This window comes from Triturus cristatus, chromosome 7, assembly GCF_964204655.1.
Source record: "Triturus cristatus chromosome 7, aTriCri1.1, whole genome shotgun sequence".
Lineage (NCBI taxonomy): Eukaryota > Metazoa > Chordata > Amphibia > Caudata > Salamandridae > Triturus > Triturus cristatus.
In genome coordinates, this window is record NC_140590.1 from 1,585,794,778 (window position 1) to 1,585,819,813 (window position 25,036).

Sequence of the window (25,036 nt, forward strand, 5' to 3'; positions counted from 1 at the left end):
GTGCCCATGTGCTCATTACGTATGCATGATGGCCCCAGGCCCTACCACATTACATTGTGCGTTGTACAGCGGACGCAACCATGATCACCCCAGGCAGCGGGTAAGACCTTGTACATGTAGCTCTGTCGCCCCCCTTCATATGTAAGAGGAGTGTACTGGGCCGGCATACGCAAATCCAGAATAGGGGTGTGAATGATTGTCCCGGGGTTCTGGGCGTGGTTCAGTACTGGAAATGTGCAAATGCCTGTGGCTATGTCGCAGTGTGTGTGTCCGTTGGTGAGTATAAGTTGTCCCTGATGAGAATCAGACACCCACGAATGTAATCGAGTTAGGCTGCCATGATTTCGAGCCCCACCCGCACGTGTTCAGCCACCTCCTTCTGGCAGTCTAACATCTGGTCGTGAAATGAGATGTGTGCTTCTGTGAGGTGCTGGGAGTCATCTGTGGTGGTGTGTGCTTCCTGCTGTGTGGTCTGTGCAGGGGGTGGGGTCTCCTGGATGCAGCTGGGCTGCCCTGCTCCTGGAGGTGGGTTGCCTAAGATGACCATGAGCTGTTGTAGGGCATCGGCGTCGAAGGTGTGGAGGTCTTCTTCATCATCACTGATGAGTTGTCTGGTCTGCTCTGCAGGAGGTGTTGATTGTCTCTCTGCTATGTGACGGGGAGATGCATTTTCACATCGTGTTGAAATGAATGTTGACGCATTGTCCATGTTTACCTCGGAACTGCATGACAATGTACATTGTGACTGTTTGGGCGGAGCTGACTATTTGATGTGGGACAGTGGACATTTGAACTACATCACGGATGTGACGTTGTACACATACATTTTCATCTTACAGTTTCCTGCTATGCCAGATGTGATTGGCCAGTTTCCACGCACAGGTGGAACCAGTTGTGTCCTCTGTTCTGTCGAGGGAGTGTTGCACTTTGTACCACCTTGTCGTCAATGTTGATGTGCTGTTATTGCTATGTGTGTGTGCTGCATTGTGGGTCAGTTGCCCCTGCTGCTCAGATTTGGCTGCCCCTTATCCCTTTCAGGTGGTGTGCCTTTGACTTCTGTGCTTCGACAGTGCAAGGATGTTTCGGACTTGGGTATATTGGGCTCTTGGTTGAGTTGTCACTCTTGGGCATGGTTTGTCCACAGATGTTTTGTTGCGTCAGGGGTGGTTTGTGCACGTGGATGTGTCATAGTGTGGCCTGCTCATTTCCGGGTGTGGGCCACACTCAGCCACCTCAGTGTCGTGACGTGCACAATGTCATGATGATTGGACAGCAACCATGCTAATCGTCGTGTAGTGTCACTTGCATTGTCGGTGTGGCTCACATATACTTATCCTTGCTGGGTTTCGTACGTGTGCATGTGTTGCTTGTGATATTGGTGATGTGTGGGGTGGGACCCCTTTGGGCACGTTGTGGACGGGGGCCTACTTGGTGTTTGTTTGTGTGCTGCAGTGCGCCACAGGTGTCAGGGACATGATCCAGAGTCATTGTGGGTGTGCAGTGTGCTCTGCTTATTTGTGCATGTGTGCCTTTGTGCCTATCTCCCCCCATCCCCCCAGTCCCTGGTCGGTACTTACCCTGTTGATGTTGTGTCAGGTCATGTTGAGCAGTGTCCGTGCCACATCTCCTGGCACCTTATCCCCACTGCTGACTGTGGCCACCATTTTCTCCATGTTATCCAGCTTCTGGTGTGCCGCTGTACCCCACCTCCAATCTGCGTTGCTGCTTTCATGTTGGCATTGGGTTTCTTCTTGATTTTGGCCTTCATATCCTTCCAGCGCATCTTGACCTTTTCCATTGTCCTCCTGAACACTGCATCTGCATTCATATGGTCCAAGATAGTCAGCCATATTTTCGTCTTTGTTGCCAATGACACGTTGGACGTGACGAACAGTTGTTGGTAGTGTTCTATCACGTCCGTGACGATGATCCCATTTTCCTGCGGACTGTACCGCGTCTTCCTCTTCTCCTTGGCCCTCCCCGACCCCGAGGTTCCTTGCTGGTCGTCCGTGGGTCTTGTGGGGTTCGCGAGTTTATTTTTTTGGGCGCTTTTTTTGTTTTTCTTTTATAGTGCATTTTTCCACATGACGCGTGGGAATTGCAGGTCTGTCGCTGGTTATCGCTGATTTTTGTAATGCGATTGGCCACATCACAACTTTTTTCACGTTCCTGTTTCGTGTCTTTTCGGCATCGCGTTCGTTGTAACGCGGTCATTTGGCGCGTTATCGTGAGACTATCGCATGGTGCCGCCGGGTCAAAATACAACGTTAACACAGTGTTATTTTCTCGCGATAGACTGCGATGTGCAAAGTTGCATTAAGCAAATTTTGCGATATTTAACACACGTTCTTCAGAATATATACCCCGCTATATTTTTGTCACCTTTCGTTTTTTTTGTTACATTGCTACTTGGCCGTTTGTGTGTCTCCTGTTTCATGGTTGATATTGTACATATCATCATTTTTTGTTCAATTTACAAGACTGAAACTCGCTTTGAACATCTGCGCATGGAACTCTCTTTTAAATCCATAATAGTCAAATGCAAAGACTACGTCATAAGGATTTCAAGAACAAATAAAAATCATCATAGAGCTGCAGTGGGCTACCATACTCTTGGTCGTCTCGCTTAATTTAGAGGTAGAGGAAAATCTTTGGTTCAAATGGTGTAACTGCAGTCGGCTGCAATTAAAAACATGTGGCTGGAGTTCCGATTACAGAAAAAACTCTTCTCCATGGTGTCAGAAACCGCCTTCTAGTTAGACTGCTACTTCTGACACTGATAGTTCCTGACCAAAAGACATTTAGGTCAGGGACATTTCATCTTCTATTTTTGTTTTTCAGAAACAAACCCATGCTTTAGGGGTTTATTTTCGAAAAAAAAAGAAACACCAAATCGCCTGCCATGGGATTGAGGCACGACAGGCTCTGCAGTTTGTTGAAAAAAATCCTGCTACCTCGTGGGAGCCTTTTGAGCGAACATTCCCTGCTCATTCCGCTGGGAATCCTAGACTTGCCTACTTGAGCCCCCGAGGGTATCATTTACAAGGCGCTGGTAACTGAAGTTCCTCCCGTTTCTGGAGAAAATTCTAAATATGGCACCAAAGTTATTAGCTTGAGTTGCTCCTCAATATTAAAGCTATGGTGCATGAAAATCAGCCAGTGGGTTGTCTTCCCCCAGTGGATTGTATTCTATATTTATAGATTATCCCGAAACTGGATGATTCTCTGTTACCTCCAACTTTACGTCAGTCCTTACATGTTCTGGAAGGAAGGAGATTACAATAGAGATATCTTACTTTTGGGGAGTTTAGCGACATTTTCCCTCCTCATCTACTCTTCTCTACATGTCACCACCCAATTATATGGTAAAAATTATGAGTGTTCCATATGGTGGAGATGCGGCCCACTTCGGTTTTTGGGAACATCTATTTGGAAGACATGACAAAACATATATGGCATCATATCGGCCTCCTAATTTTGGCAGGCCATTCAACACCATCCCTATAATCAAGGGCCAACATTTAAGCCATGGCAGTTCATAGGTGCACAGATTTTTTTTTAAATGTCCACTTGCATTAGGAGAAATCTACCAGAAATAAGGGACACATGTTATCCTGATAATGGAAATGCCCCACTGCTTTAGGGGTCTGACTCCAGAACTCATACATGTGACAACAATTCCATGCCACGCTGGCCTCACTTCCAAATGAGAAATGAGGAGCTGTCTGAAAAAGGCGTCATGATCTGGGATAAAAGCTAGGACTTCAGGTCAAACCCGCTCTCCCTAGGGAACTCATGAGCAACCAGTGGTCTGGTCATTGAGCAACTTCTGGAGAAAATGATCTTCCCCTGGTAAATTCTAGAAACTGTGGCATCCATCACTTACTTTCATCTTCACACATACCAAATTAAAACCCTCAAATAAGGGATCCAGCAGGTTGCGGGGAAAGGAGCCCATTGTTACAATAATGGAGGTCGAACTTACAGCCAATTACAAGACATGAAATGTCATAAGCAAAGCGCTTGTTTTTATGAATTGGGTAAGAATTAAGAAAGCATATTTTATTACCTTACCAATTGCAAAGAAAAAGCTCTTTAAACCAGTAATCTCCAAGGGCGAGGAGTGGTATTTATGATGAAGCACCTTGTTTGGGTGAGGATTTGTCTTCCTTACAAAGTCTTATCAGTTGAGTCCAATGTGACATATTTTTCCTGTCTCAAATTAGAACTCATAGTTCCACTGTCGTGGCAAGATCGGTTGGATCTGCAGACACGGTCCCCTCTCACCTGAAAAAGCTCTTGCCATGAAGAAATGATCGATTTGGGGGGAGCAAAAATGTCCTCTGCAAAGGCAGGCACCTTTAATTTTAATTTGGCATTCCGGTGGTCAGTGGTATGATGACGATGGCGCTGTAGTCAAGCCTCTAAAATGACTCTCTCTCTGTCACGCGCGCACACACACACACACACACACACAACATCTTTAAAAAAAGACCAATGTGATAAAAACGTTTATTTCAATGTATTATCACCTTATTAAAAGAAAACAGTTTCATTATTGCGCAATAAATAGCAAATTAGAATATTTTTACAGTTACTGCATGGAGGCATAATATGTACATAAAACTCAATGTATCACATTTCTTAATAATACAAATTTGCAAAGTGCTAAATGAACAAGTTACTTACCTTCGGTAACGATATATCTGTAAGAAACATTAGTTAGGTAGATTCCTTACCTTAGAATATCCCCAGGCGTCAGGCTGGATCCGGAAAGATTTTTCGTCAGCAGTACTCTTGCACGTCGGTAGGTGTCGTCTGCGACTCCGCGTCCGTCGTCGTGATCGCCGGGATGAGGTCGTCAGATTACTTAGACGTCGTCCTCACGCGCTGACGTCAGTTCTGTACATAGCTTTCCGCGCCAGGAACGCCGAGCCATGCAAGAAACCGACACTGGTGCCATGCAACTAGCACCCTGAAAGGGATGACCTTAACCCTAGATATCAGTTCGCAGAACGGGGAGGATGGGTGGGGCGGTAAGGAATCTAACTAACTAATGTTTCTTACAGATATATCATTACCGAAGGTAAGTAACTTGTTCATCTGAAAGAAACACAATAGATTCCACATGAGGATCCTTCTTAGCCAAGGAATAACAGGTCTTAATACACAAAACGACCACCGAGAGATGGTACGCTTGTGCCCTGCCCGTCCCTTCTTAGCGCCCACATAGCCAACGAAGAGTTGGTCATCCACCCGGAACTGTTTGGTGCGGTCCAGATAGAAGGAGAGCGCACATTTTGGGTCCAGACGGTGGAGCCTCTCTTCCTCTTTCGAGGGATGCGGAGGCGGAAAGAAGGTGGGCAAGGTAACAGACTGTCCGATGTGAAAGGCAGTAACCACCTTAGGAAGAAAAGAAGGGCGAGTCCTCAGAACAACCTTGTCCGGATGGACAGAGAGGAAAGGAGGTTTAGAAGAAAGAGCCTGAAGCTCACTCACTCTTCTGGCAGAGGTGTGGGCAACCAGGAAAGCAATCTTGAGAGTCAGAAGACGAAGAGGACAGTTATGAAGTGGCTCAAAAGGAGCGCACATCAGATAGCTTAATACCAGATTCAAGTCCCACTGAGGCATTACAAAGGGGACAGGACGAAACATATAAGTAATGCATTTTAAAAATCTATTTACAACAGGGGACTTGAAAAGAGAAGGCTGATCAGGAAGCCGTAAGAAGGCTGAAACAGCTGAAAGATACCCCTTGATGGTGCCCAGAGCAGAGCCCTGCTGGGCCAGGGGAAAGAAGAAAGAGGAGAACCTCAGGAAGAGGGGCGGAAAGGGGATTCACAGCCTTTGCTGTGCACCATGCCACAAATTTGTTCCACCTGCAGACGTATACCGTTTTAGTGGAGGGACGCCTGGCTGCCAGAATGACATCACAGACTTCAGGAGGCAAGTCAAATGGCATCAACTGCCGCCGCTCAATCTCCACGCATGGAGGTGGAGGCTGGACAGGTTCGGGTGGAGGACCGTCCCCTGCTGCTGCGACAGAAGGTCCTCCTGAAGAGGCAGTCGAATAGGGGGATCGATGGACAGACTGAGTAGCTCGGGATACCAGTATCTTCGTGCCCAATCTGGAGCCACAAGGATGACTTGGGCCCGGTTGCGCCTGATCTTCTTCAGCACTCTGGGCAGAAGTGGTATAGGCGGAAAGGCGTATAACAGACCGCAACTGCACTCGCGACGAAAAGCGTCTCTGAGCGAGTGCCGCCTTCGAAATTCCAACGCGCAGAACTAATGACATTGCGCGTTCTCTTCGATGGCGAATAGATCTTACCAAGGCTCTCCCCATTACCGAAAGAGGCCTTGTGCTACATCCGAGTTCAGACGCTATTCGTGATCCATCATGCACCGGTATCTGAGTTCGTCTGCCCTGGCGTTCAGAGAGCCCGCCAGGTGTTGAACCACCAGGGTGATGCCCTGTTGTTCCAGCCATGTCCAGAGGCGCAGAGCCTCCTGACAAGGGTCCACAACCCCAACCCGCCCTGTTTGTTGCAATACCACATGGCGGTGGTGTTCTCCGTGAACACCTGCACTACACTTCCCCGTACAGAGGGAAGGAATGCCTTCAGTGTAAGCCGGATCGCCCGCAGCTCCAATAGGTTGATATGGAGCCGGGACTCTGCCGGATGACCAGAGGCCTCTGATCTCCACCTCTCCCATGTGGCCCCCCCATCCAGGAGGGACGCATCTGTCACCACTACGTGCTCCGGTTGGGGTAGGGAGAGGGATCTGCCACTGACCCAATCACGGTCCGTGAGCCACCACTGCAACTGTCTTGCAGTGCCCTCCGAGATCAGGACGTGGTCGGACAGGTTGCCCTGATGTTGAGCCCACTGGAACTTTAGGTCCCACTGCAGAGCCCGCATCCGCCACCTGGCGTGATGTTCCAGTAAGATGCAGGAGGCCATCAGGCCCAGCAGTCGTAGGACCAACCTGACCGAAACTCGGGATAAAGGCTGAAAGATCGGAGTCAGAGCCTGAATATCCCGAACCTGCTATTTGGGAGGATAGACCCGAAACTGCGCCGAGTCCAGAACCGCTCCGATGAAAAGGAGCTTCTGGGAGGAACTCAGATGTGACTTCGGCACGTTGATGGAGAACCCCAGCAAATGCAGGAGGTCGGCCATAGTCTGGAGGTGGGAGACGACGGCCTGGGGTGAGCCCGCCTTCAACAACCAGTCGTCGAGATAGGGGAAGACTGGAACCCATAATCTGCGCAGATGAGCTGCGACCACCGGCATCACTTTCATGACCACCCGAGGGGCACTGGTGAGGCCGAAGGGGAGCACGGTAAACTGAAAGTGCTCGTGGCCTACCGTGAACCGCAGGTAACGCCGATGGGCCGGCAGGACGGGGATGTGGAATTAAGCGTCCTGCAAGTCCAACGCCACCATCCAGTCTCCAGGGTCTAGGGCAGCCAGAACCTGAACTAAAGTCAGCATCTTGAACTTCTCCTTCCGGAGGAAGGCATTGACGCTCCTGAGGTCCAAGATAGGGCGTCGGCCCCCTTTTCCCTTCTTGGGAACCAGAAAGTAGTGGGAGTAACAACCCCCTCCTACTTCTGGGCCAGGAACACGCTTGATGGCCCCCTTGGCCAAGACGGACGTAACTTCCTTCTGCAGAAGTTGCAAGTGATCCCCCGACATGCGGTGGTACTGCGGTGGCATGGCTGGAGGGGTTGCCTCGAAGGGGAGGGAGTACTCCCTTCGGACGATTTGCAGCACCCACCTGTCCGAAGTGACGGTACACCAGTGGAGCAGGTGAAGGCAAACTCTAACTGGCATAGAATGGGCCTGAAAGCTCGGACTAAGAAGGCTTCGAGGCAGATGCTGCGGGAGCAGATGTGGACTGACCGGCTCTCTGTCCCCCTGCTCTGCCACAGCGGAATCCAGATCTGCGACCGCATTGAGGCTGGTTCTGCGGCCTGTGGCTAGATGAACGTGCGGGGGCGCCCCTTCCTTGGCCACGAAAGGGACGAAAAGCCGAAGTTTGCGGGCGCGGGGCCGAGCGGCCCAAGGGCTTGGCCGTGGTCCTGGAGTCCTTAAAGTGCTCCAGCACACTATCCGCTTTGTCACCAAAAAGGCAACGGCCATCGAAGGGCATGTCCATGAGGGTGCTCTGGACATCCCCTGAAAAGTTTGTGGACCTCAGCCAGGCGTGATGACGAATCGCCACAGTCGTCACAATCACTCTACCCAGCGAGTCCGTGGTGTCAAGCCCACATCGAATGGAGTACTGTGCTGCATCCCGCCCCTCAGCAAGAGCCTGGGCGGGCCGTGTCCTGGCCTCCTCCGGACACTGGGGCAGCACGTCCGCCACCGTATCCCACAAGGAGTGGGTGTAACGGTCCAAGAGGCACATGGTATTAATGGACCGCAACCCCAAATTGAGGGAGGAAAACAGTTTCTTACCAAACTGCTACCACCTTTTGGATTCCCGATCCAGAGGAGCAGACGGGAAGGTGGTCTGGGACGTAGAGGCATGGATAACCAGACTCTCAGGTGTGGGCCTCACTGAACTGCAGTAGAGGCTCCGAAGAGCTTACTGGTAGTTGAAGCACCTCAGTGAGGAGGTTAGTCCTCACGGCCACTACAGGGAGCTCCAGGTGTAGGGCCTCAGCAGCCCTGCGCAGCACCACAGAATAAGTCGCACCCTCCTCCGTAGCCACGGAAGGAGGAGAGATGAAGCCAGTGTCGGGCGAGGTGTCGTCTGACACCCTGCAGCACGAAATCAAACAAAGAAGCATCGCTAGCTTTGCAGAGAGCTCTTTGTGGGATTAAAACTCATCAGGTTGCCATGAAAGGAATAAATTAAACACTCTGTTAACATCCCACAGCTCAGAGTACCGGGGCTCCGGGGGAAGAGACAAGCGGAGGCCTCTCAAAAGTCTGCATGCGAAAGGATGCTCACCCGCCGGCTTGCCGTCCAGCGGGACATGCCCTGCCGAGATCGCCGAGCGGAAGGTGTTGACCAACCGGAAAGCCAAACCTTGACGGGCCAGATTCGGTAAACAATTCATAACATGGACTAAATCTGCGCCCACAGGATCGCAACCCCGTCGCACACACCAATGACACCATTGTCCCCAGGCCGAGCGGTAACACTTGACGGTACTGTCTGACCAGGCTTTTGTCAAAAAGCCTTCAGCGAACTCCGAAAGGCCTGGGAGCGACCATCTACCCCTGTAATCTTCCACACCATGAGGCGAAGAGAGCCTTTGAGGATCATCTGATGAGGATGGTTGTCGGGATTGAGTATAAACTCTGGCCAGTGGGGGAGTGGGATTGGAAAATCCCAAGAAAGTTCCAGAACTGGGAACCAAATTTGCGACTTCCAAATGGGGGTAATAAGAACCATGCTGGCTTGCTGGCGCCTGATCTGAGCTGACACTCTGGTGATCATGGCAAAGGGCGGGAATGCATAAGGCCATTCCTGGTTCCAATCCTGCAGGAACGCATCCATGGCCAGAGCCAGGGGATCCGGCCTCCAGCTGAAAAAACGCGGGAGCTGATGATCCAACCTGGAAGCAAAAATATCCACGGAAAGAGGACCCCAAAAGTCCTGCACCTGAGAAAAAACGTCCGGATGCAACTTCCACAGACTGGAATCTTTGAAGTGTCACGACTGCCAGTCTGCAACCAGATTCTCCCAACCCGGGAGATATTCCGCCATCACCGATACGTGACGGTCGAGGTAAAACTACCAAAGATTTGTAGCCAGGTCCGAAAGCCCCTTCGAGCGAGTGCCCCCAAGGTGATTGATGTAGCGGACCACCGATATGTTGTCCATTTTTAGGAGGACACAGGACTGGACATTGTCTTTGGTCCAACAACGCACGGCGAAGGAACCCGCTAGGAACTCCAGGCAATTGATGTGAAGTTCCTCCTCCTGCGGGGACCATAAACCGCCGATGGAGAATTCTCCACATCTTGATCTCCAGCCTGATCTGCTGGCGTCTGACTCTAAAATTAGGTCTGGGGCGGAGCCGAAAATCACCCTACCCTTCCAGGCCTCCATGTGAGAGAGCCACCAGCGGAGTTCTTCTATTGCCTCGTCCAAGACTGGATGGGAATAAGGGAGCCCTTTGAGTAGATGTTTGGCCTTCAGGCACTGCAAGGCCTGATAGTGAAGGAGTCCTGGCAATATTTCCTGGATCGAGGCTGAGAGCAACCCCACAATGCGGGTGATCTGTTGAAGGGGAACCATGCCTTTGGTCAGGGTGGGTCTGAGCTTGTGGTGAATCTTTGCCAACTTCCGCGCTGGAAGGCTGAGGGTTGCGGTCGTGGAATCGATCACAAAACCCAAAAAGATGACTCGCTGGGCCTGCACCAAAAGGGACTTCTTGGAGTTTATGACAAAGCCCAAACTCTCCAACAGGCTGACTGCTAACTGCAGCTGATCGCATAGCACCCCGGGAGATTGGGCCAGCAACAACATAACGTCTAGGTAAACGATGAGACGCGTCCCCCTCGCCCGGAGGGACTCCACCACCGGTTTGAGAACCTTCGTGAAGCACCACGGGGTGGATGAAAGACCAAAGGGAAGAGTCGTGAAGTGATAAGCTTGTTCACGCCAGAAAAACTGAAGGAACGTTCTGTGCAGGATTAAAAATATGGATGGCCAAGTAAGCATCCTTTAAATCCAATCGGACCATCCAATCAGCCGCCCTGAGCACGTCTCGCAGGAGGTCAATACCCTCCATCTTGAAATGGCGGTACACCAGCCATTCGTTGAAATCGCGCAGGTTGAGAACCGGACGCTTTACCCCATCTGTCTTGTCCACCACAAACATATTGCTCAGAAATCCCTGAAGATGCAAACGGTGGGTCAAATAGCGCTTTTGTCTAAGAGCGCGGAGACTTCTGCGTCGATTAATACCTCCTCGTGCTGGGAAAACCAAATAGGGTGGGGCTGAAACGCTTGTTTGGGATCGCCACAGAACTCTATTTGATAACCTTGCACAGTTTGTAGAACCCAAGTATCGGACGTGACTGTCCTCCACACATTCAGAAATTCGGCCAGATGATCTCCCACTCGCTCCAGAGAAGACGTGGAAACGGCATTAGAGGTGTTGTCTCCACCATGGAAACCTCGGCCTCTGGAGCGGCGCCCTCGGGACGGATACAAGTTGGAATACCATGCCTGGTTGTGAGATTGCCCCTGCCTGGAGCCTTGCCCCCTGAAGTTGTTGTTGGGGTGCTGGCCAGTCGAGCGACCCCTTCCTCGACTGGCCCCACGGAAAACCCGGGAGGGAAAAACTTTCTTAATAGAAGACTGGGCCCTATCCAAAGATGTGAACGTGTTCACAAATTTACCCAGCTCCTTTATAAAAGGTTCACCGAACAAACCTCTTTCGGCAACCGCCCCAGCCTCAGAGTCCAACAAGTCCCCCAATTTGGGGTCCACTTTTATAAAAAAGACCTCCTACGCTCAGTTGAGGGCACACAATTGCCATTCTCTAGAAACACGACTACCCTTTGCGCCCACTTGGAGAGAGCGTCTGGAGAGATTACGGCCCCCGTAGACTTAGCGTCCTCCGCCATGTCCAATATCATGGTGATGGGGCCCAGGGCATCCAGTAGTTTATCCTGGCACGCCCTCCAGGACTGATCTATCCCTTTTTTAGGGTCTTTGATGAACTTTGCGAGAAAGGTCGCCATCCTGGGATCGAGCTCCGGTGTTTGCGCTACATTCCTGTCCAGAGAGGGGCGAGGACATTCTGAGCGAAGGCGGCTGCGAGCCTCCTTACCCATCAGCATGCGGATTCTGCCTGCTACATAACCAGCCACCTTGGCTGATGGTGTCCATTCAGAGTACTTTGGGTGCATTAACATTTCCGGATCCAGCATATCGGATTTTCCATTGGTACCCTGTGGGTCCGAAGGGCGGGGGGAAGGAGCCAGACGCCACAGCCTAGCTGGACCTGGTTCCTCATCAGTATCCTCTTGAACATCATCTTCCAACCCTTGGGAGGGACTGGGCGGGTCCATAGGCGCCGAGGAGGGAGAGGGGGCTAAGGGAGGGGGTTGCCAAGGGTTGTGTGCTAGAAAGGCTTCTCACAAACGCTGAAAAGCGCTTGGTCCACACCAGCCACCCTGGGCCGCTTAGCGGGCACAGGATCAGTGACAGAAACCGCTTGCGGCGTAACAGAATCTGCCCCCGCAGGTGGGGCCCATTTAGTACAAAATTGCTCCAATGTTTGACATAAATGCTCCTCCATGGGAGCCATGACCTCTTCTACGGCGAGGTAGATAGATGTGTCCACCGCGTCGTAGAAATCATCACCCGAGGGTAGCTGAACAAGGGGATCCTCCTCCCAGTGCATGTCTCCCTGCTGTGACATGACCCTAGTACAATGACTCAACCCACAGGCCTAGAAGCGGCTAGCCTAGTGGCACCCCCAAGGTGAGTTGACTGAATATATACTTGCTGGGGACCAGCGAATTTCAACAGGGGCAAAACCCTAATTAAGTGAAAAAGGCACCAAGAAGAGCCTCAGGGACACTCTGCAGAAGTATTAAAGCAGGGGAAATTCATCCTGGGCCACAATCAAGCCTGAGCAAAGGCCAAAGTGATCATACACCCAGCCGGCGTCAAAATAAATCACACACCTATTCGACAAAGTCGAGCGTCAAAGTGGCTAAAGCAATGCTCTACAGACCCTCGAAGAGGGCATTCATCTCCAGGGGTAGTGAGGCAGCCAGGCAACAGTGGGCGGAATGCCAGGAATTTGAACGTTGAGGAATTCCGCGTGCCATTGCCAGCGCTAGACACGTGCAACAGTGCCCCTGGGTGAGGATCGCCCCTCACAGCAGAAAATCAGCGTCCGACAACAGAACCGCGGGCCACTGCGAACCCCAGAGTGTACCTGCCTGAAACCAACAGAAAACACCACACTGGGCCGTCCTAAGCCTAGAGCAGGCGGTAGTGCGCTTGAAAGGCCCCACAATGGTGAAACTAAGAATTCCTGAGGTGAGCCGCTACAGCGCACCAGCGCCCCAACTGAAATTATCGCTTCCACAAATGCGAAAACAGCTGCAAGTCAATATATTGACCATCATTAGAACATAACGGCAGGCACAGGACGTGAAGCGCGGTCCCGCAGCTGCCGAATACAATCAAATACCATCAAATACATGCAAACTGTTAGAAGGGCGACCTCCGGGGAGTCAGATGGTGTTGGACTGACCACCCTGAGAGGCACCGTTCCGTAAGGATGCAGCCGAGCGCCGCTGAGAAGCCTCCTGGGCGAGGTCCTTCTCCTAGGATCGTACAGCCAAGTAAACCCCTCCCACCACAACGGGACACAACCAGGGTATCAAGGCTCACAAGTCGTTTATCAGAATTAAGGGTAGGTCTCCGTGGCAATATTTACAGGTGGATCAAGGGATCCAAAAGAGTCTCAGGGTTTGGTTAGGAACGGGGGTAGCGGGACAGTCTCAGTATCAGCCCGGGACGTAGTCCGCAGGGTTCGAGGGGTCGCTTCGGTGAGGTCGAGCCGCGACGAGGTCAGCAGGGCTCTGGTGGTTGCTTCAGCGAGGTCGAGCCGCGACGAGGTCAGCAGGGCTCCGATGTTCCGTGAGGGTCTTCTTCTCAGCAAGGGGGAGCCGCGACGCAGTCAGCAGGGCTCGAGTTCTCAGTTCCAGGCAATGAGTCTTTCTCCGTAGGGTCAGCCGCGATCCGATCAGCAGGGCTCTGGACTCCAGGATACAACTGCCGTCCTGGTTGTGGGCTGCCCGAGATATATGGCTGGAGCCCTTTGATGTCCGGACCCTCGCGCCTGGGGGGCCGGAGGGGCCGGGATGAGAGAGTCCAGACACCCAGCGGGAGGTGGAGCCATCGCCCAGGGAGGCCGGAGGGCGTTCGGGCCCAGGTGTCGGGGGCCGGCGGGAGGCCCCATCGAAACTCCCCTTCTCCGGGATCTGTGGAGTGGCCACTCGACCCCCTTGGGTCGGGTCTTGGCGCCTTGATGTTGGGGCTTCGCAGGGACCGAGGCCCGGGCGGGCTGCGTCGCGAAGGCTGGTGCGGGTAGCGGGGTACAAGCTCGGGGGGCCCGAAGGGTTGGGGTTGCCCCCGTTTGGTCTGGTAGGAGGGTTCGGGACCACGCCACGAGGCCGGGTCCAACAGGCGTCCCCCCCAGCGGAAGGCAGGGAGATTCACCCATCTTCTTGGGTGTTCTCCTCGCCGAGGCGGAAGAAGCGGGAAAGGCCGTCGGCGTTGGCGTGGTCGTTGCCGGGCCGATGGTCCACAGTGAAGTCCATCCCCTGCAGAGAGATGGACCATCGCAACAACTTCGGGTTCTCACCTCTCATCTGCATTAACCACCGCAAGGGCCGGTGGTTGGTTTGGACCCGGAAGTGGGTGCCGAAGAGGTAGGGCCGGAGCTTCTTGAGGGCCCACACCACGGCGAAGGCCTCTCGTTCAATGGTGCTCCATCTTTGCTCCCGGGGCAGCAGGCGCCGGCTGATGAAGGCCACCGGCTGGTCAATCCCCTCAGAGTTCACTTGGGACAAGACAGCCCCGACTCCGTATTCCAAGGCAGCAGTCTGTACCACGAACTCTTTGCTGTAGTAGGGAGCTTGTAGCACGGGGGCGGTACACATCGCTGTCTTGAGGGTCTCGAAGGCCACCTGACAGAGGGGCGTTCAGTGCACCTTCTTTGGTTGCTTCTTTGAGGTGAGCTCCGTGAGGGGGCCCACAATGCTTCCGTAGTTCTTAATGAACCGCCTGTAATAGCCCGTGAGTCCCAGGAAGGCCCTCACAGCGGTTTGGGTGGCTGGGGGCTCCCAGGCCATGATGGCATCGATCTTTGGCTGGAGGGGAGCCACATGGCCGCTCCCCACTTGATGTCCCAGATAGGATACGGATCCTTGGCCTATCTGACATTTGCTGGCTTTTATTGTGAGCCCGGCCCTTTGGAGGGCGGTCAGAACCTCCCAGAGGTGCCTCAGGTGTTCGGCCCAGTGGCTGCTGAACACCGCAATATCGTCCAGGTAGGCAGCGCTGAACGCTTCTAGGCCGGCCAGTACCTTGTTCACTAGTCTTTGGAAGGTCGCCGGGGCATTCTTCATGCCGAAGGGCATCACTCGGAAGTGGTAGTGGCCATCGGGGGTGGAGAAAGCAGAACGCTCTTGGGCGCCCGGGGTGAGCCTGATCTGCCAGTATCCGGCGGTGAGGTCAAGGGTGCTAAGGTAGCGGGCTGCTCCTAGGCGGTCGATCAGTTCATCTGCCCGAGGAATGGGATGGGCATCGGTTTTGGTGATGGCATTTAATCCCCGGTAGTCCACGCAAAACCGGAGCTCCGGGGTGGTGCCCGGGGCGGCAGCTTTCGGCACCAGGACCACAGGGCTGGCCCAGAGACTGTCGGAGGGTTCGATGACCCCCAGGGCCAACATCTTGGAGACCTCGGCGTGGATGCAGGCCCGCACCCGGTCGGGGACTCGGTAGGCTCGGTGTCGCACGGGGGGGCTTTCCCCGGTGTCGACGTCGTGGACGCACCATTGGGTGACTCCGGGAGTGAGGGAGAAGAGAGCAGCGAAGTGATGCAGCAGTCCTTGACACTCTTGGCGCTGCTCCGCAGTCAGGGTGGCGGAGAGGATGACACCCTCTACGGAGCCGTCCTTTTCGGAGGTTCTCAGGAGGTCGGGTAGGGGCTCGGAGTCGTCCTCGGCCCCATCGTCCGTAGCCATCAGCAGGCTAAGTTCCGTTCGGGCAAAGTGGGGTTTGAGCCTGTTGGCGTGGAGAACCCGGAGGGGGTTCCTGGGGGATTCCATGTCGACCAGGTAGGTGACGGGGCTCTTTTTCTCTACCACCTTGAAGGGCCCGGTCCATTTGTCCTGGAGAGCACAAGTGTCAATGGGCGACATGACCCAGACCTGCTGGCCTGGCTCGAACTCGATGGAGGAGGCGTTCTGGTCATACCAGCGTTTCATTTCCTCCTGGCTGGCCTCGAGGTTGGCTTCGGCCAGTTCCCTGAATTTCCGGGTTTGATTCCGCAGGGTCAGGAGGTACCGGTAGACGTCGGGCGGAGCATCCTGGACGGTAGTCTCCCAGCCTTCTTTGACCAGGCTGAGGGGGCCCCGGACAGGGTGTCCGTACAAGAGTTCGAAGGGGCTGAACCCCAGAGACTTCTGTGGGACCTCCCGATAGGCAAACAGGAGGCAGGGCAGCAGGACGTCCCATTTGCGTCTTAGGGGCTCTTCCACGCCCTTGATCATTCCTTTCAATGTCCTGTTAAATCGTTCGACTAGTCCGTTCCCCTGGGGGTGGTACGGGGTGGTGAACTTGTAGGTGACCCCGCATTGTTGCCACAGGGACCGCATATATTTTGAGATGAAGTTCGTGCCTCGGTCGCTCACGACCTCCCGGGGGAAACCCACTCTGGAGAATATTCCCATTAAGGCCCAGCCCACTATGGGGGCCGTCACTGTTCGGAGAGGGATGGCCTCAGGGTATCGGGTGGCATGATCGACCAGGACGAGGATGAAGCGATGTCCTTGAGAGGTTCGGGGGTCCAGAGGTCCCACGATGCCGATCCCTACCTGCTCAAACGGGGTGTTTACTATTGGAAAGGGTTGGAGAGGGGCTTTGACTTTTCCCCCACTCTTCCCGCTGGCTTGGCAGGTCGGGCAGGTGCGGCAATGATTGTCCACGTCCTTCCGCATTCGGGGCCAGTAGAAGTGGGTCACCAGGCGGCTGTAGGTTTTGTCTTGCCCCAGGTGCCCGGCGAGGGGCACATCATGCGCCAGATTGAGGAGGAAGTCTCGGAATCGGAGGGGGACCACCAGCACTCGGCCGGCCCCCAGTTCTGCGGTCTTCTGCTCGCTGTAGAGGAGGTCATTGTCCCAATAGACCCAGTGGGTCCCCGTTTGTTCTCCGGTGGCCTGGGCGGCTGCTTGTTGCCAGGTCCCTTCGAGGGAGGGGCAGGTTTTCTGTTCTTGGCGGAACTGCTCCCTGGTGGGGCCACCTTCTTGGCGCCATTGGGCGAGTTTGGGTAGGTCGCCGAGCGTGGCGACCTCGTCCGGGGGGATTTCTGGCGGGCCGGACTGAGCATCGGCTTCTTCTTCGACGGAGGGGGGTGGTGGTTCGGGCCACTCCGGCTCTTCGGGGGGAGCAGGTAGGCTCGGCTGGATGGCCCGGGCGGTCGTGGACCGGGTGGTTGCGCAAACCCACTCGGGCAGTCCCAGCATTCCCAGATGCTCTCGGCGCTCGACGTGGGCCCAGGGGGAACTTTCCAGGTCGTTCCCCAGGAGGCAGTCTACGGGGGCGTCGTCGCGGACGGTCACCTTCAGCATGCCCGACACTCCCCCCCACTCGAAGGGAATCCGGGCCATCTGGCATAAGCTCTTGGTGTTGTCTGCCGACCGGATGGGGCACAGTACATTAGGCATGATCTGTACGGGGGTCACCAAGTGGCAGCGGACGGCTGTCACGCTGGCTCCGGTGTCGCGGAGGGCTTCGGCCCGGCGTCCATTAATGGTGACCCACTGTTGGTACTTCTGGGTGTTGCTCGGGATGGGAGCCCGGGGCACCATTTCCCGGCTGCCCAGGCATACCAAGGTCATGGCGGCGGGTTCCCATTCGGTTGGCTCTGCGTCGTCGTTCTCTTCATCTTCTCCCCCTTCTCCCAGGGCCGCGGCCGCCAACTGGCGGGGGGGTGGCCCGGTGGTCGTCGGTTCACGGGGCAGGTCGGGTCACTGGCATAGTGCCCTGGCTGTTGGCAGTTGTAGCACGTTACCGTCGGTCGAGGCCCTGGTCGGGCTAGGGGGGTCCCTCTTCGGGCGAGGGACGGGGACGTGCGGTTCGGGGGCGGTCCCTGGGGAGGACTCCGGGGCGGCCCTGCTGAAAAGTCTCTGTTTAGGTTCGATCCCCCTCCTCCGCCGCGCTGGCGGGGGGGCCCCGGGTTGTTCCGCTGGTACTCCCCCATCGAGTTCCGAGGGACCCGGGTGTTCACCCATCGATCGGCCTCGGCGGCAAGCTTCCGCGGCTCGGTCAGCTTGCTGACGAGGAGGTGCTGTCTCAGCTCGATGAAGCAGTTGTTGGAGAGGTGCTCCCATACAATGAGGTCGAACAGCTGTTCGTAGGAGGTGACTTTGCTGCCCTTGATCCACCCTTCCAGGGCTCTGCTGAAAAAGTCTACGTATTCCACACAGGTGGTACCGGGGAGCTTCCTGCAGTCCCGGAAGCGCTGGCGGAACATCTCTGGGGTGAGACCATAGCGGGTGAGCAGGGCTTCCTTCATATGGTCATAAGAGGTCATCACTGCGTCGGGGAGCTGTAGCAGGGTGTCTCTGCCTTCGCGGAGGAACTGTCCCCATAGGCCGGCACCCCAATCTTTCCGGGGTACCCGATGGGCGGTCATGGCTACCTCGTAGGCCTTGAACCATTGTTGGATGTCGTCATTCTTGTAGTACTCTTTGACGACATCCTTGGGGATATGTACCTTCGCCTCGGCCGGCGGAGGGTTGTCCCTGTTTCCGGGGGCGCCGGTCTCTCCATTTTTGGACTTAATTTCAAGTTCTTTAAGGCCCCGCTCATGCTCGAGGGTTAGCCTCCTCTCTTCCAGTTCTCGGTGCCGTTTTTTTTCCTCTATTTCTTCTTGCAACCGTAGTTGCTCTAGGGCCAATTTCTTTTCTGCTAGTAGGAGTTCGCCGTCCAGGCGGAGTCGGGCGAGCTCTAACTCGTGGGTCCGGACCCTCTCCCGTTCTCGCATCTCTTCCGGGGAGAGGCCGGTCTCCATGCTAGTTCTTCTCCCATCTGCTGGGGCTGCGGCTGGTTGCTGGTGCACGCTTGGCACCGGGTTTTCTTTGGTTTGGGGGGAAGCCGCTTCGGGCTCTACCCAGGCCCTTAGGGCTTTCTGCAGGTCTTCTTTTGTGTTTAATCCGGTGGTCGCGATGCCTTTGTCTTTACAAAACTGTTTTAGTTCCCTATGGGTATATTCCTCCAACCGTTCTTGTTGGAACTCCGCGGTTGGGGTGGTCTCTTGGTTGCTCATAGTTACTCTGTGTCTGGGTAGGTAGTGGGTGAGTTACTCGCTGTACGATTTGCGTCGGGCTCGGATCGCACCGCTGGCCACCAATGTTAGAAGGGCGACCTCCGGGGAGTCAGATGGTGTCAGACTGACCACCCCGAGAGGCACCGTTCCGTAAGGATGCAGCCGAGCGCCGCTGAGAAGCCTCCTGGGCGAGGTCCTTCTCCTAGGATCGTACAGCCAAGTAATCCCCTCCCACCACAACGGGACACAACCAGGGTATCAAGGCTCACAAGTCATTTATCAGAATTAAGGGTAGGTCTCCGTGGCAATATTTACAGGTGGATCAAGGGATCCAAAAGAGTCTCAGGGTTTGGTTAGGAACGGGGGTAGCGGGACAGTCTCAGTATCAGCCCGGGACGTAGTCCGCAGGGTTCGAGGGGTCGCTTTGGTGATGTCGAGCCGCGACGAGGTCAGCAGGGCTCCGGTGGTTGCTTCAGCGAGGTCGAGCCGCGACGAGGTCAACAGGGCTCTGATGTTCCGTGAGGGTCTTCTTCTCAGCAAGGGGAAGACGCGATGCAGTCAGCAGGGCTCGAGTTCTCAGTTCCAGGCAATGAGTCTTTCTCCGTAGGGTCAGCCGCGATCCGATCAGCAGGGCTCTGGACTCCAGGATACAACTGCCGTCCTGGTTGTGGGCTGCCCCAGATATATGGCTGGAGCCCTTTGATGTCCGGACCCTCGCGCCTGGGGGGCCGGAGGGGCCGGGATGAAAGAGTCCAGACACCCAGCGGGAGGTGGAGCCATCGCCCAGGGAGGCCGGAGGGCGTTCGGGCCCAGGTGTCGGGGGCCGGCGGGAGGCCCCATCGAAACTCCCCTCCTCCGGGATCTGTGGAGTGGCCACTCGACCCCCTTGGGTCGGGTCTTGGCGCCTTGATGTTGGGGCTTCGCAGGGACAGAGGCCCGGGCGGGCCGCGTCGCGAAGGTTGGTGCGGGTAGCGGGGTACAAGCTCGGGGGGCCCCGAAGGGTTGGGGTTGCCCCCGTGTGGTCTGGTAGGAGGGTTCGGGACCACGCCACGAGGCCGGGTCCTACACAAACCATGAAGAGAATAAAGAAAAACACTCATCTATGGCTGCCGAGCTGCAAAGAAAGAGGATGAGCAAGGGGATGACGGCGAACTAGGCTGTGGTTCACGGACAGTGATTGGCTATTTGGACTGAGGGATATGGTGTCCCTTCTTTGTTTTTTTGTTGACCACTTTTTCCCGAGGGTGTTTGGGAAATGTGGTCTCAGTTTGAGTTTTTAAATGGCTTCTGTTGGAATAAAGCATTGAAAGTACAGCATAATCCGAAGCCTCCGGTCCTGACAAGGAATATAGGTATGCTGAACTCATTGTATATTGTTGTAGTTGTAATTTTTCTCTCCTTCCACATCTCTAATATATTCCAAATTTCTAAAACTTTTAACCCCAGCAATGTTCGTCATTACATCCCACGTCATTCCGCCCCCTCTGCCATGGCCAGCATGACCAATGCTTTATCATTTATTATACATCATGCATTTGGGTCTTGTGGCTCAGTGGAATAATGCGCCAGCTGCAGGGGACTCTCTTTGGTCACAGGTTCAAATCCTGGCGGGTCCACTCAGCCTTTCATCCATCTGAGGTTGATAAAATGAGTAACATTTAGTTTGGTAACAATACACATCTGTTATTCAGCACCAAGATGCCTCTGGATGAAAGTGCGCAATATAAATAAACATGTTATGTATCATTTGAAAACCTCCACACATGAGTAGGTCCATCTGTTGGACCTAGTGTTCACAAATATTCACAATCTATGTGATAAGCAGTGCACCCTCAACCTGTGATTGGGTCAGATTATTTTATGATCCAGATATGGGTATTGGAACAGGAGACGTGCACCCTTGCGCAACCACATCCGAGATGTGATCGCTGTTGGTCCCCAGACCTGAAAAAAATGTGCTTGATGAAGCATGGAACACATTAGATAATAACATTCCTCTTAGGAAATTAATACCTACAAAGTTGGCAATAAGAGTACCTTTGTTTAACTTTCAGCTGCAAGAACTAAAAAAAAGGTGTAAAAGACTAGAGAGGCAGTTGAAGAAGGGATGTGATCCCAGTAACAAAAAAGATTCTAGAAAGTCAATCAATAACTGCGATCATGCTATCAGAAGGATGCGGGCAGAATACTTTGCTAAAAATATTGAATCTGCAGCAAATTCTTCCAGAGACTTATTTACGGTAGTCAAATCTTTCTCTAAAATGGAAAGTAATTGGTCTAATTTGACTCCTTCAGGGCCCACTGCAATGAACTAGCCAACTACTTTGTTAATACAAAAAACAAGTTACTTACCTGTACACTGTGGTTCTTCAGTATTGTTATCTTTTATAGATTCACATGCTTGAATCTTCCCCGTCGTCATGGTGGGAGTACCCATAAGAATTCACCAGCTTTTAGCAACCTATTACCATTGTGATAAAACATCCAAACTCTAGTCAAGCAGAGCACAGACCATAGAGTCTCCTTCCCCTGCAGGACCATCATACATCAGATTTCGAGCATGAGTACCTTAAGGCAATAAGAGAGGTATAGAAGGTGAACCTGAAAAGGGGAGGAGGGAGGGTCGCATATGAATCTATAAAAGATATCAATACTGGAGAACCCCAGTTTACAGGTAAGTAACTTGTTTTTTCTCCAGTATTGTATCTTTTATAGATTTACATGCTTGAATCAGAATAGCAAGCAGTATCATAGGGTCAGAGGTGGTGGGTAAGGTGAACTATCCCACCATGCGACCCAGAAACAAAAATGCAAATTATAATCACAAGAAGCATATAATATTTGCTCACACCAATGTATACATATATTAAAACGTATATAGAAAATATTCGGGAAAGAAAATGTAATGCCTATCAAAATTATAACACACTTACTTAGGAGAAACATATTCTCCAGGAGATCATACCGTATGCGAATAGACGTTGCTGAGCAGTTTGACCAACTGCTACATCTGCCTTCTGCCAGGCGTTTAGGCAGTAATGCTTTGTGAAGGTATGGACGTTCGCCCATGTCGCCGCCCTGCAGATATCAGGCAAGGACACTCATGTGAATAGGGCAGAGGAAGCTGCCATCTTGCATGTTGAGTGCGCTGCAACTTTGGAAACCAGAGGGCGGCCAGTCTTTTAATGACAGAAGAGGATAGTCGATGAGACCCAGCGAGCGATAGACGCCCGCGTCAAAGCTTGACCCATTCCATTCAATCGGATTTCCTTCTTGAGAATTTGGAGATGACGATGGGCGGTTCTTCGTGGAGGCAAATTAGGGGGCTGTTGAACAAATTCGAGGGTATTACAGTGGCGAAAAAAGTCTAACACCCATTTGTCGGAAGATTTAAGCTTCCATTGACAGAAGAATTTAGAGCAAGTGGGACTAAGGTAGCAGGGGCCTGTGGACCCTCATTTTCTCTTGCTAGAGTTGTGTGGCCTTCCTCCTGATGGTGGGCGTCAACATGTTCCTGCTCTAGAGTAGGCAGGTGTTTAGGTTTGTCGAAAGGGCTGTGAACAGTATTGGACACAAAAAACCTGTTGATAATAAATACTGGAAATGCTGCCGAAGCTGAGGACAAGAGAGACATTGACCTTTGCCTCTACCTCGGAAGGAAGTAAACTTTTTCTGCTGCAGATTAGCCAAAGACTTAACCGTGTCCGTATCTGATTTGATCAACTTCAGCGCTTCATCCACATGTTTTCCAAACAGAAACTCGCCGTCGAATGGCATATCTAAAACTTTGATCTGAACCTCAGGACGAAACATCATAGCTTTTAACCACCCTTGCAGTCTCAATAACGCTGCCCCGCCATCTGTCTGAAGGCCGTTGAAGAAATGTCCAGAGCCACATCAATCATCTCAGAAGAGAATTTCTCTCCTTATGACAGCACCTCCTTTGTCTCCTTTTTCTTATCCTCAGGAAGGAACTCCAACAAGGCAGAGATGTTGGAACACATCTGGTGGTTGCACCTTCCGAGAATAGCCATGGCATTGGAGGCCGTGATGGCAGTGGCCGCCAAAGTGGAGAACCTTTTGCCGATGTTCTCCAATCGGCACCCTTCCTTGTCAGGTGGAGCTGTACATGGTGAGGAAGGATTCTTTGACCTTCTGTAAGCCGCCTGCATAAGGACTGAATCAGGCCAGGGGTGTCCAATCAGGCACCCGGGAGAGTCCTTGGGCGCCTTGTTCTTTTTTTCCAACTTTGGCACTAGTAGCTGTTGATGGATGTCTGTGGAGACCGAGCTAGATAGGTAACCCAAGTGGGGTAGCCGTGCTTGGATAAGGGATAACGGGTCAGTGGAAAAGCGCTTAGGGTAGCGGACAGAGAGCACAGGAATCTGACAATTGGAGGTCACATCTCCCAGACGTACGTATCGGCCAACACTGGCTCCCCGCCCCACCACCATTGTCTGAATCTCCCTTATGAGTAACCCCAGCACTTGACTACCCTGTTCTCACCTGTCTCCAACTGCTTCCTCTTTGCATCAGCTCAAAATATTTGTTGTGTAGTCTCCTCTGCAAGGGCTACTAATGCCCTGACACTCGTAGTAAGCTTCTGTCCTCTTCCTCACTGCCCCACCCTACCCTGATGGCAGGCTTTGGAGCTCCGAGCCGTGGTCCTCGCCTTCCGCAATCGGTGTTGCTTGTGCTGTTGGCAGTACTGGGTCTATTGGCCTTCAATTACTGGTCTGTGCGGGGACGACAGGCAGAGCTGGCATCTGAGCTGGGAGCGCTGCAGGCTGATTGCACTGAGGTGGCACGACTGTGACTGGAGCGGAGGAACTCTGAGCTGGTCTTGCTTGTTGAGGAGCACCGGGCCGAAGCACGAAGAGAGCGTGAGCAGCGTGGTGGCGTGGAGCAGTAACTTTGGGGGAGCCAGGACCGACAAATTGGCATGCAGAAAAATATGTCTCATCGAATGGCTGACATTGCTCGTATGAAGGAACAACTCTCTGATTTGAATCAGGCTTTCCTTCAGTATGAAGATCAACTCCATGAGTTGCAGACCAACAATACTTACCTTTTGAACAAGCTTGAAAAACAAAGTCTGCAATGTGGGGAGCAAATCAAAGAACTCAAAGCACATTATGAAGCAAGTGTCGGGAAATTACAGGAAGCGGCTGACCAAGGGCACCCTGAAAAGCCTGTAGATCAACTCGACTTCAGCAAAGAAAATGGTTTGGATTTGGAAGAGATCTCTAAGAACAACTCCAAAAAAGATGCAATTGAGAATCTCAATACTATGGTTGAAGACACTTCTAAAATTCACATGCAAAATGTAAAAGAAGCAGTCAATCCTGGAGAATCAGATGTTGGCATGCCAGAGCTTGAAAAGAATGGGGCTGCAAACTTAGAAGATTTTCCCACTGCCTTAAAGAAGCCTTTGCATTTAGCTCCGGAGGTGGTTTTGAATACTTCCAGTGTCCATCCACAGGACTCCAAAGATGTCCCAGGTGCAGACATGGATTTTGAACTGAAACCTGAGGTGGTAAATCGTCCAAACACTCCCCAGTTGCAACCGTTGGAAATGCAGAACAAGCGGCGCATGGAAAGCAGTCTAAAGGAGCTCTTTCCAAAAAAGAGGAGCACACATTTTCAGAACTTGAAGCAAAATGATGGAGAGAGAGATGCTCAGGAAGATCCTGTAGACTACAGAAAGGACAGTGTGAAAGATGACCTGTGAGCAAAGAAGGTAACATGAAAATCCTGCAAGTTGGCAAGACGAGACCTTTAAGTGCTGCAAGTGGTTAATGTCTCATTCCGGCGTTGACCAGAAAGTCCATTTTGAGACATCTGGGAGAAGCCAGTCAGAAAAAGTTTTACTTCTGTTTACCTTGAGATACAAATTGCAGCTGTGAAGAAACAATGTTCTGGGCTCTGTTTTGCTCAATAGACTTAAACTTCCTTTTTTTTTGTTAAACATGCGTTGACGTTAGT

The 25,036-nt window shown here is 52.9% G+C and overlaps 1 pseudogene; it reads left to right on the forward strand.

The window, feature by feature from the left end:
* Positions 1-23,687: 23,687 nt before the first annotated feature.
* On the forward strand, positions 23,688-24,782 carry LOC146812440 (protein GOLM2-like; annotated as a pseudogene).
* Positions 24,783-25,036: the final 254 nt, after the last annotated feature.